General features: G+C 37.8%; 1 protein-coding gene across 5 annotated transcripts in view; it reads right to left on the reverse strand.

Annotated features, from left to right (window-relative positions):
- The window catches only part of HDAC9 (histone deacetylase 9), a 266,320-nt gene that overhangs the window by 208,189 nt on the left and 40,233 nt on the right, over nt 1-17,898 (reverse strand). The gene's annotated exons all lie outside the window — the stretch shown is intronic.

Here is a 17,898-nt window from a genome sequence, read left to right on the forward strand (position 1 = left end):
TTTCCTTTTGCTAGATGACTAATAAACAATTGTGGACATCTCTGGACAGCATAAAAATAAACTTTCAGGAAAACAGGCCTGGATAAGAGATACTCCAAGTGAAAAACCTAACACTAAACAGTGAAAAGTGTTTCAACATCAATACAATGTAACAAGAAAAGTATATTCCTAGAGAACCAACTCTAGGAAATAAAATGGTAAACATACACTTGTTGCAATATAATAAACAAACATAATTGTATTTTTATTACAAGTTAGAAGAAAAAAAGACAAAAATTGAATACGAATGTAACTAATCAGACAAAACTAAATTCACTTGGCAGCACTGAAGACTGAAAAACAAAGATTCACAAAGATTTTTTTAAAGAATCATTTCATTGTAATAATAGTCATGCATACACACAGTACATATGGCTATAATCCATTGAAAATGTTGTCTCAGAACTCAAATCTCTACACAAGAATGTTTTCATTGCATTGTTTCAACTCATTTCTCACATATACAAAGAGAGAGGTTACCATCAAAATAGGTTATAATAACTCCAAAGGTTTGACTTACATAAACATATGCCAGGAAGTTATAATTCACTCTTTTATCAGCCCGGTCTATTAGGGCCATTTAATAAAGAGGGTGTGTTTTATATAAATTGGCAACCTTAAATTCTAAGAAGATGGATTTCAATATGAAATACATTTTCTGTTTCTTTTCAGCTTAATCAGAGATATTAAATGTTTTTGGAAATAAATATGCAGATGTGAAAGCCTTCTTGTTAAGTTTCCATATTATACAGTACAAACAAAAAGCATGGAAATATGAGGCAGAGGCTTTTTTTTACTAGTGCACAGTTGATCAAGGTGTGTACATACTTGAGCACACTTGACACAAATTCCATAACTGAAGCAGGTAAATCAGAATCTCTGATGTGTTACCTGATGTTACTGTAACATGCTGAATGAATCTCAGGAATCTTGAACCTCAGCTTAAAAATTATGCTGAAAACCATGGGAAGCAGAAAGATTGCTTGCAGTGATTGATGAAAGTGGGTTCTGATGAAGATTATACTCTCACCAGTCTTCAGAATGAAACAAATTTAGTACACAGATACAACCCTCCTTTTGTAGCTGAAAGTTTTATGGACGTGTGAACTTGGTACTTCTCCCAGGTTCACACTCACACCAGTCAGATCTAGGAATCTACACTGAGGGCAGTGAACCTGCTCATGACTTTGCATAGTGGAATTCCTTATTCTTCCAAAGCACCTCCACTGTACAGATAAGACAGATGCCATCACTGGGATAGCATATGATTTTTTCAGTAAACACTGCAGAGCCTCCTGTATGATTTTTATGCTTACAAAAGCCTGAGATGAATACCAAAAAAAGTTCTTTCAGACTGGCTCTCTTGATAGCTCCAACTCCAAGTTTTTGAGCACCAGTCTAACCTGTACCACAAAAGTATTTATTTGTAAGATTGCTTGGAAAATATCTCTGGTTTTATTGAGCTGGGTGAATGTGTTACCACAGAAATGCAACCATGTAAAGGCTAGTCCCAAAGATCAATGAGACTTCCATATGCTTTCTGGGCTGTTTCAGAATCGGATTCGTAAGAGATTTGAAACCTTTCCCAACCATATATCTGCCATTTGCAGTATGTACCTGCTGGTCAGAAGTAAAATATTTTTGAACTGCTGAACTACCATTAGTCACTTGATTGCACTCTACATTTCAAGAGCTATTTCAGGACTGTGAAATGCTGATGATAAATGTAAGCCTATGTTGGGAAAGCTTATATCTACTCCTCATGAATATTAGAAGAGGTAATAAAGGAATAAACTGCAAGTCATGCTCCAAGCTTTGAGCCTTTCCTAGTACAAGTGGAAACCTGGTACTAGGTTTTGCATTCTATTCACTGGACCCTCTCTCACAAAACCATTGTGAGGTGGTCTGTATTATTTTCATTTTTACATTTGTAGAACTGATGTCAGAAAGTTTCAAAGGCTACTTTCTGAGTTCAAAGCAGACACAGACTTAAACTCTGGTCTTCCATATCCATGTCCAGTTTTTCAGTGGACAAATGTTTTGTGAGAGATAATAGGTAAGCTTCAGAGCATGCCAGCAGAAGATCCTTGACTCAAGCCCTGGAACCTACAATTAAAAGGATCAAATAGGAAAAAGACTTCTTTCTCAGACCCCAAAGAGCTGCTGCCAGGCAGAGTATGCCATACCCATGCTGAATGAAGCTTTATCAGAGGCTGTCGAAAGTCAATAGCCAGAGCAATACTGCAGAATACTGCTTTCTATCTAGACTCACAACAAATGGCAGCTCCACGGAAAACTGAAGTAAGGTTAGGCATGCCAAAGTGTAGTACAAATTCATAATGTGTATGTGCATGTGTGTGTGTACTAGAAGCACCTTATCAATATGTAGTAAACAAATACTGTATATATAACATTGGAAATCTATGACTGGAAATCCTACTGTAATTGCAACCAAAAAGGTAGGCAAAGAAGATGATTAAGATAAGGGCTACAGTATAAGGGAGTGTATTCTTATCGATGCGGTGATCCTATTCAATGAAGCAAGCCTCTTTTTAAAGAAAATTACATACGTCAAAGAATGCCAACAAAATATGCACTTTGGCTTTCAACTGATTCAAATAGCAAATGCCTTCATAAAAGTTAGGGGTTTTTCCTCCAGTTTTTATGTCAGGATACATTTAGAGATCCAAAATCATTTTTCTACATCCTACCTATTTGGACCAATAATTGAAAGAGTTTTCACTTAATTTTGGTTTTTGAAATGACTGGAAGAGATCTGTAGGTTTGTTTGTTTTTTCAAACAATTAAAAATTTTAAATTTTATTTTTCTTTTTAATATAATTTTATAAGTGAAATTTTAACTATTATTTACTTTTACAGTTTGATGATTTATTGTGATGTTTGTTGATTGATTGCATAAAATACTGTTTGAAAACACTGAAATTCTGGACCATGCCAACAACTACTATGTCAGGATGCACAGGGAAGCCATTGAAATCCACAAACACCTGGACAATTTCAACAGGAAAGATGAATCCCTTAAAGTAAACAAGGCTTGGCTTTCAGTCCTGAAAAACAGTAAGATGAAGACTCAACAAATGCAAATGAGAAATCTCCCAGGGTCAGGGGTTTCTCAGCAGACAATGAGCACTAATCATTCCTTCACATCAGATAGCCCAAGACATTCCTTCACATCAGATAGCCCAAGACATGGTGCTCTAAAGGATAACATGTTGTGTATATGGTATTATCTTAGAACCCTGAGATCCAGCAACCACTAATGCAAAAGACAGCTGTATAGAATTAATTTTTTTTGTGCAAGAACTAGGTATTAAAGCTTAATAGTCCACCATTCTCCCTTCACACACAATACATTCCTCTTTTCTCATTACCCCTTTGCTTTCACAACACAGTTCAGGACAGGGAGAGAGGCAATTTATTTGTCAGTCAGTCAACCTTTATTAGGCATACAACAACAACATACATTTACAATAAAACTTCAGGATCATTATTAAAATTTAAGCCATAATCTTGTTGCCTCCACCAGAAAATTGGCCATTAGCCGGGTTATATGCAGGTTCCGATTAACAATTTTCCCCTTGGAATTATATACAATGGACAAAGAAATACAATATGATGGAGAACATCTAGAGCTTGATCACAGTGACATACACAATTCAGAAATGGGGTCTGCAAATATCTGCCCCTGGTCACATTTGAGGAGTGGACATTCAATGATGCAAACAAAAAGGCCTTCCGCGACACCAGCAGTGAAAAGGTTTGAAAATAATCCAGAATCCTACCCTGCAAGGGGGAAATACCAAGCATCGCTGGAGAATGCACTCTAGGAGTTGGATATGTCAGTTGATGTTATCTCTCTGTAAGGCAGACCCTAGATTCAAGACACTCCTTTTCAGTTAGTAAAAGGAGAGAATCAAAATTTAAACCCACAGAAATTAATTTACTTTCATTTTATTTATTTATTTAATGTATTTAATTAATCAGTCAATCAATTAATTAATTACTATCCCAGCTTTCTCCCAATTTTGTTATTGCTATTGCAAAACACTAGGAATCAGAAGCCCTTGCTAATCTACCATAATCTCCCACAGCCATAAATCTATTTAAGTGTTTCTAGATCCACCTTAGATCTACCCACTACCATAAAATTACATCTTCCTACCATAAGAGTTTGTATCACAACAAAGAAATTAACCTTTAAGGTGTCACAGGATTATCCACTGGTTTTCTTCTGCCTGCCAGTGGGCCCTACATTGAGATATTTAATGTTCCTTGCTTCCTGATCCTTTTTTTAAAAAAAAACTATAGAGATACAGGTAATTGAACCTGGGACCTTCTGCATGCAAGGCAGAATGCATGGGCTATATTGCTGAGGTACACTCTCTTCCTATGCAAAACAGAAAAATGCACATGAGCGTGATGCTTGATGTTACTAGAAGAAACACAGCCTCACCTTTGCAGTTAGCCACATAGCCACTCTTACAGTTAATTGACAGATTCAACATTTGCTCACCCTAAAACACTATGTGTAGGTGGTGGATAAGCTGATAATGGAAGTAATACATTCTTCTTTCTTATCTGCATGACAATGACATACTGAAGAAAATTATGCAAATAATAAACAGCCTGCCAATACGCTGCACATATTAGCTTAACATATTGTGCTGCTAGAAGTGTACAATAAAATACCAAAGAGAACATAAACTCACATTAGCTTCTCAACAGAGCATGCCAGTCATGCATGTGCATTGAAATGTGTCACCTTGAAGACACTAATGTCTTCTAATGTCTGCAATGAATTTTTCTAACACATTCATCCTAATTCAAACAGTGAAAAATATTTTTGCTATTCTCAGCAACACAGGCTTAATGTAGATGAACAAAACCCAGCTGTGTTTATTCTGCTTCATACATCATCATCACAAGCCAGATAATGACAAAAATAATCTAGTTCTGACTTCTTGGTATTTGTTTTCATTTACAAATGCCATTAACTTAGAACTGAGGGACCTGTTCAAACCCACAGGCAGAGGAATAATCACACACAGAAGCTGAAATTAATCATCATATGATAGCTACAGCAAAGACTGCAATCTGAAATAACTTGTTCATGAGTAGTGCTCCTCCCTGCCCCCACCTTCACTGAAGTCAGGCAGTTCATGTGAAGAATGGAACAGAATTTAGTTGTGCTTCAACATTTCTGCTCATTTGGTTTGCTATTCTATTAATTCTGTTATCATTAATGCTTGTCCCATCAACAGATTTGTCTTTTGTTAGCCAATAGGCAAAGATCTCTGCAGGGAGCTTATCTTCAATGGATGTAAAAAAAAAAACTGTGAATTAAGAACAATTGTCAGCATGATATAGTGGTTTGAACACTAGACTACAGGCTTTGAATCCTTGCTTGGTCTTGGGGACCCTTGGGCAAGTCATATTCTCTCAGCCTCAGAGGTAGACAAAGGCAAACCTCCTCTGAACAAAACTTGCCAAGAAAACTCCATGATAGGGTCTGCTTAGAGTCTCCATAAATGGGAAGTTATTTTAAAATATTATTAAATAATAATAATAATAATAATAATAATAATAAACTTTATTTGTATTTCCCACCTCTCCCAAAGGATCGAGGTTGTAATCCCACCTCGATCCATTGGGAGAGGCAGGAAATACAAATAAAGTTGTTTATTATTATTGTTATTAAAGATATATGACAACAACAGCAACCACTACTACTACTACTATTCATTTCACTTGGTAAAAATCACTATTAATTAAAACCATTGACTCTAAGCAGTTAAAAGTAAACTTTGAAGTATGATGCTATAGAATCATAGCTATGAACCTTTCCACTCAGAATCACAGAGTTAGAAGCGGCCACAAGGGCTATCCAAGCCCTTGCTTTGCAGGAATTCACAACTAAAGCACTCCTGAAAGATTAGGGCCCAACCTCTGTTTAAAGATCTCTGAAGATGGAGAATCCACCACCCTATGATGCAATTTCATTGTCAAATAGCTCTTACTCTAAAAGAAAACAGCCCTTCCTAATGTTTAGGTGAAATCTGCTTTCCTGCTATTTGACTCCAATGGCTCATGTCTCTGGAGCAGCAGTAAACGAGCTGTCTTAATCTTCTACAAGACATTGCTTCAGATATTTAAAGATAGCTATCATGTCATCTCTCGGTTTTCTCTTCTCCAAGCTAAACATACCCAGATTCCTAAATTATTCCTCATAAGGCTTGGCTTCCAGGCCTTTGATCTTGGTCACCTTTCTCCGGACACGTTCCAGTTTGCCAACATCCTTCTTAAGCTGTGGTGCCCACAACTAGACACAGTACAACAGGTGAGGTCTCAACAAAGCAGAAAGGAGTGAGACCACCCTTCAGTCTGGACATTATACTTTTACTGATGCCACCTAGAATTACATTGGGAATTTTGGCTGCCGTTATCACACTATTGACTCATGTTTAGCTGGTGGTATAAGACACCTAGATTCTTTTCACATGTACTGCTTTCAAGCCAGGTGTCACACATCCAATATTTGTGCATTTCATTCTTCCTGGCTAGATCTAGTTTGTTGTGGCTATTGTTGTTGTGTGCCTCCAAGTCATTTTTTATTTACGGAAACCCTAAGGCAAACCTAACATAGAGGGGTTTTTTTGGCATGTTTCTTCAGAGAGGGTTTACCATTACCAACCTCTGAAGTAGAGAGAGTGTGACTTGCCAAAGGTTACCCAGTAGGGTATTATGCTCTAGTGGGGAATCAAACCTTGCTCCACAGAGTCATAGTCCAACACTCAAACCACTACACCACACTAGGTCCATGCATTTATCTCTGTTAAAATTCATTTTGTTAGTTTTGGCCCATCTATTCCATCATCTAAGTCATTTATAAAGATGTTAAACAACATCAAGCTCAAGACAAACTTTGAAGTATCCCACTAGCTATTTCTCTCCAGAATGAAAAGCATTGATAAGTAATGCTTTATTTAGAATAGATCCTCAAACATTCACACAATAACAGTAAATGGCCAAAAGATCTAAAGCTATAATAGTATGGATTTAGGGGATGCTATTTTTTTCTTAATATACTGTACTGTTTATCTGTCTATTCACTCTGCCTTCATCTGCATTGGAGAAATACTCTAGTTTGGCACCACTTTAACTGTCATGGCTCCATGGTATGGATTTCTGAACAGTCGCCCCTCTGTTCTCATGGACTTGAGATCTGTGGTCATGAATATTCATTGAGGAGCAACTCCTGTTATTTACAATGGGGTGTTCCCCCATGGCGTGCACCCTGCATGCGCTTGCAAGCACACACACCATTCAAGCCTATGGGGCTTGAATATCAGCAAGTCTCCATTTTTGTGGGTGGTGATGGTCCAGAACGAATCCCCCACGAAAAGAGAAAGCCGACTGTAGTTCCCCTATCAATGGGGTTTATCACATGAAGCTCCAAACGTCACACTTCTGTCACCCAAACATCATCAAAATGGGCCGGAAGCATCACCAGTGTGATCATTCTTGGCACTTCTAAAGTGAGACGGAAGAGTTATCACCATGGAATTGTTAGCAGAGAATCCCTTTTCTTATTATTAATGGATTAATCCATTAATAAGAAAAGGGCTGCTTCCCTGATGATTCCATGGGGATAATTCTTCTGTTCCACTTTAGAAGCACCTGCGGCATGATCACACTGGTGACGCTTCTGCTCCATTTGATGACGTTTGGGCAATGGAAGCTCCACGTGTGATAAACTCCATAGCTGTCTTCTGCTCCAGCAGCCTTTAGAACCCCATAAAAAATAACACCACTATCATGCTGTTTCTGATATTGTTTTCTTTGTTATTATTCTTTCTGATGCACTTATATACAGTATCACCCTTTAGTATAAAGGAGAAAAAAAACAGCTTATTATAAAAAGAAAAAACAACATACAGTAAAATGAGCTATTAGGGTTGAGTGGTCATTAGGATATCAGGATAAGGATCAGGATATCTTGTCTTTTAGGCATCCTGTATATTTTCTAATTCTGTTCTCACCTCAAAAAAAAAAAAATCCCTTGCATGGTACAACCATCTATAGTGCAGTAACAGCAAAAAGCAAAACTAGTACAGCAAGACTAAGGTCTACAGCAGGAGCACCTGGACAGTGCTTCTTTTCTCCATCTGTTTGAGAAAACTACATACTGTAGTTTTATTGGGGATTTTTATTCACAATCTTATGAGAGGTTGCTTCAGATAGTTAAAACTCAATCCCTTCTCCCAGTCATTCTGTGTAATGCCATTCTGCTTAATATATTTTTCAATTTGAATTTTAGACTGTTCGACACAATCCAAAGTGAAAGCAGTTTTAATACTATGGAGTTTAATTAGGATATTTTGTTAATTTTGCCAAATTCAAACATTTGGAACTGGATCTAAATGGTTATGACTCCTGTGAGTAGACCTCCCCTTGACAAGTAACTAAATTAATATATTTATACCAGACATTTATACCATTATGCTGGGAATATCCTGGGAATATCAGGCAATTGTGATAAAGCTTTTCGCACAACGCTGCATTGAAAAGCAATTAAACTGCCATTAACTTGTGAATAACTAGGCAATAAACAGCAACAAATCATTCGTGGTAAAATCCCGAACATGCTTTCTTGCTGATTATTTCCTGGTTATTCCCAGGATAGTGACTCTTTTATCCTGCTGTGCCTGAAATTCTTAATTGTGATTTAATAGTAATTACACGATTTTCATAGGATAAACCCCATTTAAACTTCTAATTTTCCTCTGTGTGATAAGGTCTGCAGTCTTATGCCATCTATCCTCCTCAAGACAGGAAATTCACTCTCTTTGACAGCAGTTCCCCAAATAGACACACACATCTTGTTTTTTCTCAGCATCATTTTTAGTGTGTGGTTTGTCACAGATCTATCTGAGAAAACAGATCTGATGTTTATAGCAGGTAGCAAAACACTACAATTATATTGCTCATTTACAGCTATGGCTAGAGTGAGAGTTTTTCAAGGGAGGCAGAAGGCTGAAGTAAATGAACAGTGTCCAAAGCTTGCCATCAAGAGAAACATTTCCAAAATGGATCCCCGCAAAAACAGAGGGGCGACTATATAATATTATAATTAGGCTTGTAATGCAAATCTATAGGTTGGATTTATACAGTTATCTATGTACGCTGAAATGCTGAAATGCTGATCTATATAGCTTATACTCCAAAGGACATTCCTGTTGGGTCTTCTGCATTCCTGTTGGTCTTTTGCAAATATCCTATTACCTAGCCCTTGATTGAGCTAGAAATTCACAGGGGCTTGCTCCCAAGTCATTGTGGTAATGTTTGTGGCCCTATTCCTTGACAAAAACAACAATGTGTAAAACAGCTAGAATTAACTTCTCACCCTGATAGTTTCCAGATATTTTGAAATAAATTTCCCAGAATCCCTCACCAGTATCTACACTGGTTGAAGTTGAGGTGAAACACAATCTATCTGCAGGGTACAAATCAAGGAAGGGTGTTCTATTATCGATCAAGCTTTTTCGTCCATAATATTTTCCATGTTTCTCAACAAACATAATCATATAATTAGGCTTTCAGATGAATTTCACCTGGCTCTTCTAACGGTTTTTGTGAATTTTAGTAAAATCATGAAGTATGTTATACCAGCTACTCTGCCTGATACAGCTTTGCAGTGTGATCCAACATTCAGCATGGTATGAAATGTGGGGGGAAATTACCCTATGCATGTCCCAGAGTACATAAGATCATAAGCATGAAGGAGAATGAGAATAGGACAAACCCTGAACTCAATCTACAGCAAATACTCAAAGAAATAACTCTCCTTTTGATGTGAGATAAAGAAGATAAAACCCACTAGATTCCACCCCACCATCCTATCCTTATTGCCCATACACTAAGAACAAATAGCTAGTATGATACAGTCAGCTCTTGCCATCCGTGGGCCTGCCATCTGCAAATCTGAGCATCTGCGGATGGTCTTGCCCCATTCATCCCAATCGTGGCATGTGCATGCAGCCGCACCAGTACAATTATGTGTGCAGCATGCTACCATTGGTAACAAGTGGACTTGAGATCCTGTGGTTTTTATCTGTGGGAGGTGGACAGAACAGAACCACCGCAGATACGAAGGGCTGGCCGTATAGTGGTTTGAATAATGGAACAGGACACTTGGAAAGCAAGGTTTGAAGCCCCACTCAATCATGGAAACCCACTAGGTGACCTTGGGCAAATCACACATCACAGCCTCAGAGAAAGGTAAAGCCAACCCCCCCCCCCCTTCGAACAAATATTTCCAATAAAACCCTACAATAGGATTGCCTTCGGGTCACCATATGTTGGAAACAACATGGGGCAAACTGCAAATAACAACACTGAGAACTACACTACAAAAAGCCCTTTACTTTAAAGATCCTATACTCACCAGTACTGCCATACCAGTCCCAAGGTAAACATGAGGCATATGAATCATAATGGAGCACAAAGGAAACACAGAACACATATAGTTCTTTAACTGAATTCTCATCTCTAGGATCTTAGAATTCACATTCACATCCACAAACAGATCCCTGGGGACTATTTTTGTGTTTGAACTATATTCCAGTTTTCTCTTGCCTGAGTGTGGACTGCCATTCTGTCCTTGGCAAACGGTATTCAAAGGGTACTGTTCTTTTTCTCAAACTTCAGTCAGAAACAGATTCTTTGATCTTAATTCTCCAAAAACTCCACATCTAAATGACATTTCCATAGTCGATCCTGTATCAGTTTACAGGCATACCTCAGTTTAACAAAGCCTCTAACAAAGAAGATCCTTTTTACAAAGACTTTCTACAGGACCCCAGCCCTCCTTCACCCCCTTTCTTATCTTCTACCTGGTCTCTAAAAGATTCAAAATGTTTTTATTCCATTATGAAAGGTTTTACTGATCTGGTTGTTTTAATTTGACATGTGCATAAAGTTAGTTTTAAATATAAAGTTTGCTGAAACATGTTATATCTCTTTTCTTTCCATGTTATTTCTAGATCTGGTTCCAAAGTTTCTGTTAAAGAAATAAAGCCCAGCCAGAACACATCTACTTCACTAACTGAGCAATACTTGTAGTCTGAATATTTGTCTAACAATAGAAGGTGGCTCAATGAAAGGCTTTGCATCTGTAGTGTAAGTATACTGTTCCATTATAATTTTTACAAATAAAGTTCAGTAATTTTCTAGGGGGGCAGCCTATCATCTGAACAATTGCATGTTTAGTTCTATTTACACAATCCAAGCAGAAAGGCTTTCAGAAAATTGGCAGTTCTTCCCATAGTTATAAAAATGCAGATCCAAAGCCCTCATTAGAAGGCTGGGGAATTCCACTGAACACTGGTTATGAAACAAAAAATTCCTTCTCTGAAAAGTATTTTATTTTTAACAGATTCAAGTAGTCAAACCAAACCATGTCAGGGATACAGAAAAAGGAGAGATATACAACTATGGTTCCTTCAGTCTGGAGAAATTAATGTCTGAAATGCCAGAAACACTATTAAATAGCACAAGATGAAAATCAGCAATGTGTTTCTTCCAGTGGTCAGGAAAAATGAATGCCTAAAACCTCACAAACACAATTAGATAGTGCAAGACTAAAATCAGCAATGTGTTTCTTCCAGTGATCAAACATCCCTACTAAGCTTCACCTTAGAGCTAAGTCCTCACTGAACTACAAAATTCTCTTGGTGATCTTGGGAAAGTCACTTTCTGTTGGCCTCTAGTAAGGATGAAGTGGGGAGCAAAGATTCATGTATGGCCAATTCTGAATTCATTAGTTAAGGTAGCATACACATGTAATGAACACATAAACACCACTCACAGAGACACTGACATTACTAATAAGAGACACAGCTCCTGTCCCTTTATTGGTTGTATAGAAGAGTGTCAGCAGGTGTCACTTGAAATCACCACAATCTCCTACACAACCATTAAAAGGACAGGAGTCCTGTCCCTTACTTCATCTGGCAACTCTACTACTATCAGTAATGAAAAATAAAACAAACAAAGAAGAAAACCTTCCTTTTTCTTTTCCACTTTTAGTTCATCCCTTTCTACCAACATTGGATTTTGCAAGAGACACTCTGCAAAAAACTGTAAGTTGACTTTTGAGCATCGCTGAAAAAATATTTGTGAATTTCTACTGGTAGTGAAAGAGATAACACCAAAATCAGTTCACATATTACATTAGTAATACTCCAACTATTATTACACCAACAAAATAATCCAGTGCACGGTATTTTGCCGATTTCATCCCATTTATGCCACACTGATTCATAAAAATCCAGACTCAAATTGTATTGATAGCCACACATTCCCCAGGGCAAATTCAAATCTGTACAAAAGAGAGTTTCTTCCCATGCACTTTTCTTTCCTTCCCAGCATGCACAAACCTATCAACAAGTAGCCTGTCTTGTTTTCTTGTCAGTCTTACCACCCACTTTGTACTCTCAGTAGATGGCTCTCCCATCCAATCCCCTTCCCCTCTTCATGTCCCACTGAGTAAGCAAAGGAACTTTAAAGGACTCCCAATGCAGGTAGCCCCAAGGAGAAGGTGAAAGAAAAAAGAAAATGTTTCCTCTCTTGCTTCCCCTTCCATTTCAGCTTCTTAACTGAATTAAGATTCATGTCTACAGAACAAGCTTCTTCTCCTCAGTGTGATGTTTGGCTGGCACTGCTTCTCCTGCCCCTTCCACTCTCTGTCCCCCTCCCTTTCCAAGTGTCTGAGACAGCCAGGGCTTTTCAAAAGCAGGGAAAGCAACCCCTGGGCTTTGATGTGAGATGGAAACAAATTTTCAATTTGAAAAGTAGGAGAACATTTGTGGATTTGTTCCTTGGGCAGATCCACTGCAAAAGAGGGGGGAAAAAAAAAGGCAAAAGACTTGCCAGATGGAGAATGCCACCCAGCAAACTGTCCCACTCCCCAACTACCCCACCCACTGATCCAGCAGGACCTACGCTACAAAAAAACCCAGGACAAATGTTTTTCCTGGAAACGGCAGTACAAAAATGAGTTTTTCGAAAAAGCATTAAAGCCTAAAAGATGCACTTTCATTGTGAAAACAGCTGTATGTCGAACATTGGAACCGAGGTGGATACAGAATTTTTTGCTAATGTGAATCCAGCCCTTAATGCGTGAAACTACCAGCATTAGTCACAATGTCACAACACAGTTAACTTCTACTGCAAGGAAATGCCTCAAAATTAATAATCATGTTACTAAAGATTATTGCTATCACACGTTAAAATATGTAACTATACCTGAACTATCTCAAGTTTCGCATGATTTTAAAACACAGCTGAATATTAAAGAATTCTCAGTAATAAAATAGGAGGGGCACAATCCAGGCCAAGTAAAGCCACTGATTTCAATATGAGAAATTTTCTACATGTACTTTGCTCAGAAAGGAATCAAATAGAATTGAAAGTGCTTTAACATTGGTTGATTTAGGCCTAATGACTATTGGCTTTCAGTGAGCCTAACAAACATAAACTTATTCTAACTGCACTCTATCCTAGTGGTCAAGATAAATTTGTTCCAGAATACTCCCAAATGTACTCCAAGGGGTGTTGAGGGCATTCCCCCCCCCACTTGGAACCTCCTGCGCCCCTTAGAGGCCAAAAACAATTTTTGCAATTTAAAAAAAAAACAATTCCCCCCTAATGCCCAAAAATGTCCACTAGGAGCCATGCAGCATATCTCCACATATTTTGTAGTTCCATGGGTCAACTGAGGTCTAAAAGAGCAATACAGCAATAGCAAGTACTATACATTTCTATACCGCTTATCAATGAACTGGCACTCCATAAGTGCTTTACAGTATGGAAGTAAATTGCCCGCAACAAGGTGGATATTTGTTTTACTGACCTAAGAAAGGATGGAAGGCTGACGGGACCTTGGAAACCTCATCTAGGATTGAACATGCATTTAATCCTTGCACCACCAGGGCTCCTTAGAGGCTTTTTTGAAACAGGAAGCCAATGGGAAATTGTGAAGTCAAAGGCTTTCATGGCCGGCATCCATAGTTTTTTGTGGGGTTTTTGGGCTATGTGGCCATGTTCTAGAAGATGCCAGCCACAGATGCTGGCGAAACGTCAGGAATAAACTCTTCTAGAACATGGCCACATAGCCTGAAAAACCCACAAACATGGGAAATTACTTCTGTTCATTTCTTGTTCCTAAAAAAGACCTATCTTGGCCCTAAAATGCCCAAGGAAGCCCCCAAAATATACTGAAAATGTAGCCATAGACCCTAGAGAGCATCGGGAGGGGAGCTTTCTGGTTTTGGTTTTGTAGGAGCCAATATAGTGGAGAGGTGCCAGTCTCTTGGGGACTAATGCAGCTCCTTAGGGTTTCCACAGTTTCCCCACATCACAGCATAATTATTTAAACCACAAGAATTGATCACACAATAAAATCAAGATTCCTAAATTATGTTTGAATCAATATATGACTTCTCTTTTGCTCTTCCCCTCCATCCACATACACACAGGGACAGACATAGGGGGTCTCAAACAATATTTACATTTACTATTAAGTTGCATTTGCATGAAAAATACCAGACTTACAAACTGTAGTGGTTCAAAGCCAAGAATTATTACTTTACATATTTCACCACTGTAAAAGCCAATTTGTCAGACTAGACAACAAATGAAAGAATATAGACGGTATTTTAATTATGACTTCCTTTAAAGTGCATTACTACCTTGTCCTTAATCATATATGTTTTAAACAAGTTTAGATTCAATTGTGGTACACTTATAATGAACTATAGAAAGGGTATGCAAGGCCAAGTAACTGTTTACTTGTCTTCAAAGTTTTTCTTGAACACATCAGTGATGACACAGTAGATGAATTTCCTCTACAAATAAATGTTGGTTTGCAACCAAAATATCGTCAATGGAAGTGTCTCTCTCCCAGTAATGCATTTTTTCATGTTATTTAGTCATCTGACTAGGTAAAATTAAAATTCTAATTATCAATAAGACTAAAAAGTTCTTAAATGTAATTAGGTTATATCCCATTCTTGTTGTTGATTTGAGAGGCTTTTCTTTTTAATTTCTCCTTGAATTTCTCAAAGCAGATATTATAGATAACACAATCTACTTCAATCTGGAAAATACTAATACATCATAGTGTCTAAAACAGAGAAAAATGGAACAGAATACAACCATGAGTTCCTGTCTTTTTCTTTTAACAGTCGTAATTAACTGTGCATAAATGAGGAGAGTCACATAAAGCATTAGTTCTCACACCTTTTACCTTTGGGACCCCCTTTACTTCTACAAGCAGATGTAAAATAAAATATTTTGTTTGTCTAGTGTGTGTATTTTCACTCACACATTAACATGTATTCATATTTTAACATTTTATGAAATAAATATCATTCAAATCAGAACAGTTTATTTAAGTAAATTCAATATTTAACTCAACATGTGTAAAGTTTACACAAGTTTGGGAAGAGGAAGAGGAGGAGATCAGGGCCTCCAAGCCTTCTCACCTCCCACCTTGAGCAAATCTTGAGCCCCATTTGAGAACCATTCGCATAAAGAACTGACTTTGTAAGACATAGTATTAATGCTTCCACTTTGTAACATTCTTGTTAAAAAACAAAGTATATATAAAAGTATAAATTACTCAGTCACTGCATTCCAGTTCCTTCGAAATTGTAGTAATAGTGCATAAGATACCTTCTTAGAACAACAATTAATATCCCACTCCCATACTTTTTTTACTCTGAAAACAGAATACTATTTTATATACCTATTCTTAAGTGAATTCCGTTGAGTTCAATCAGACCCACTTCCAGGTACTAATGCATAAGAATTGCAGCCCAAATCTAGTTATTTACCAACTGATCCTGAAACATCTTGTTATCTGTCAAAATATTTCAATAAATTGCATAAATCTGCTGCCATGTCAAAATATTTAATTGCAGAGAATATATAACATTAAGCAAGCATTTCCTTCACCATGTTTAAAGTGAATGTATTGAAGGAAAACAACTATAGAAACATATGATTGTGACAACATGGGCATTTCAAAATGATTAAAAGAATGATGAAATTATTACTATACCCCCTTATATTCCAAATTTGTCAGATTATTATTATTATTATTATTATTATTATTATTATTATTAATGTAATAATACTTCCACTACTACTGCTATTATAACAACTTGCTTGGTTAAAAAAAAAAAAGATACTGCTTAATGCAAGGACAACAGGGCATGAGTAGCAGAAGAGAAAACAGATTCTGTATGTTCCAGATTATCAGTGACCCCAACAGATGGCAAAATCCTCATTCAATTACTTCACCATAGGATTGACTTCACCATAGGATTGACTTTCATCTCTCCAATGCTGTTACTTAAGCGTCATTTCAGGTATAAAGTAGGCCATGGTGCCCTTGCATGTCTAGCAACATTTCTGCTTCTAATTTAGGAGAATCTTTTGTTGCTTGGAATCAAGTTAAACACTCAGTTTCAAAAATGCAGCAGTTTGGATGTGAAAAACAGCACATGGATTAAGAGGTGTGTAGATGTATCCTTGGTGTTAAAAACAAAGAGGGACAAGAGACTTCTGTGATTAGAAATTGACATCTGTCAACTGTGTGATGGAGGAGAAAGCCCTTGAGAGTCCACCTCACAAAAAAACACTTGCAATAGAAGTGTCATATTGTAATTAACAAGAGTAATAACATGCAAGGGAGATATGGCTTGATCAGGAATGGAAAGGTAAGTGTGGAAAACTGTGGAGGTTAGTGACCTTTAGACTTATGATCCAACAAAAAGGGGAAGGAAGTGATGTGAACTAGAACAATTCAATAACTTGGAACAATTACTAATGACGGTCAAGGAAGAAAGTGCAAGGTCAAACTTATTGTTGAACATAAAGAAAATAAAAATAATGACCATGGAGGACCTACATAAATTTGAATCAGATAATGAGAAAATTGAAACAGTCAAAAGATTTCTTGTACCTGGGATCAAACATCACCCAGAATGACAACTGTAGTCAAGAGATTAGAAGAAGACTAGGAATGGGAAGGTCAGCCATGAAAGAGCTACAGAAGATCCTAAACAGTAAAGATATACAACTGAGCTGCAAAGTTAGAATCATCCAAGCCACAGTACTCCCACTCACTATGTATGGATGTGAGAGCTGGAATGTGAAAAGAACAGATTTTAAAAAAATCTACTCATTTGAGATGTGGTGGTGGTGAAGGGTTCTGAGGATACCGCAGACAGCTAGAAAGACAAACAAATGGGTCCTTGAGCGAATCAGGCCAGAAATACCCCTGGAGGCCAAGATGATTAAATTGAGGCTGTTATACTTTGACCACATTATGAGAAGGCATGACTCACTGACTAATGCTGGAAAAGATAGAGGGTAGATAGAGGAGATGTAGACCACACAACAGATGGCTAGACTCAATTAGGGAAGACACAGAGTGTCACCTATTACTATGTCAATTGTAGAAGCCTTGCAGGTGTGAGGGGGACACTAAGGGGTGAAATAGACCGCCCTGAAGAGGTGGCTTGAAGCCGCCCCTGAGAAAACCAGATTGGGGCTGTGAAACTGCACACTGTGGCCTCAATCTGCCTTTTTTTGCACAGGCAAAAAGCCAGCTTTTCTTCACTGCTGCAGACAGAAGCTGGTTTTCAGGGACTCCAGCAGCATGTAAACGCTGTGCCACTGGAGCACTCGGAATCCAGCCCACGTGTGAGCAGCCGGGCGACATGAAGCCGGCTTCCAAGCTGCTTCAGAGAATGCGGCATCAAAATGTTA

This window comes from Sceloporus occidentalis, unplaced genomic scaffold (genome assembly GCF_023333645.1).
Source record: "Sceloporus occidentalis isolate IW3139 unplaced genomic scaffold, rSceOcc1.0.p SCAF_7, whole genome shotgun sequence".
NCBI lineage: Eukaryota > Metazoa > Chordata > Lepidosauria > Squamata > Phrynosomatidae > Sceloporus > Sceloporus occidentalis.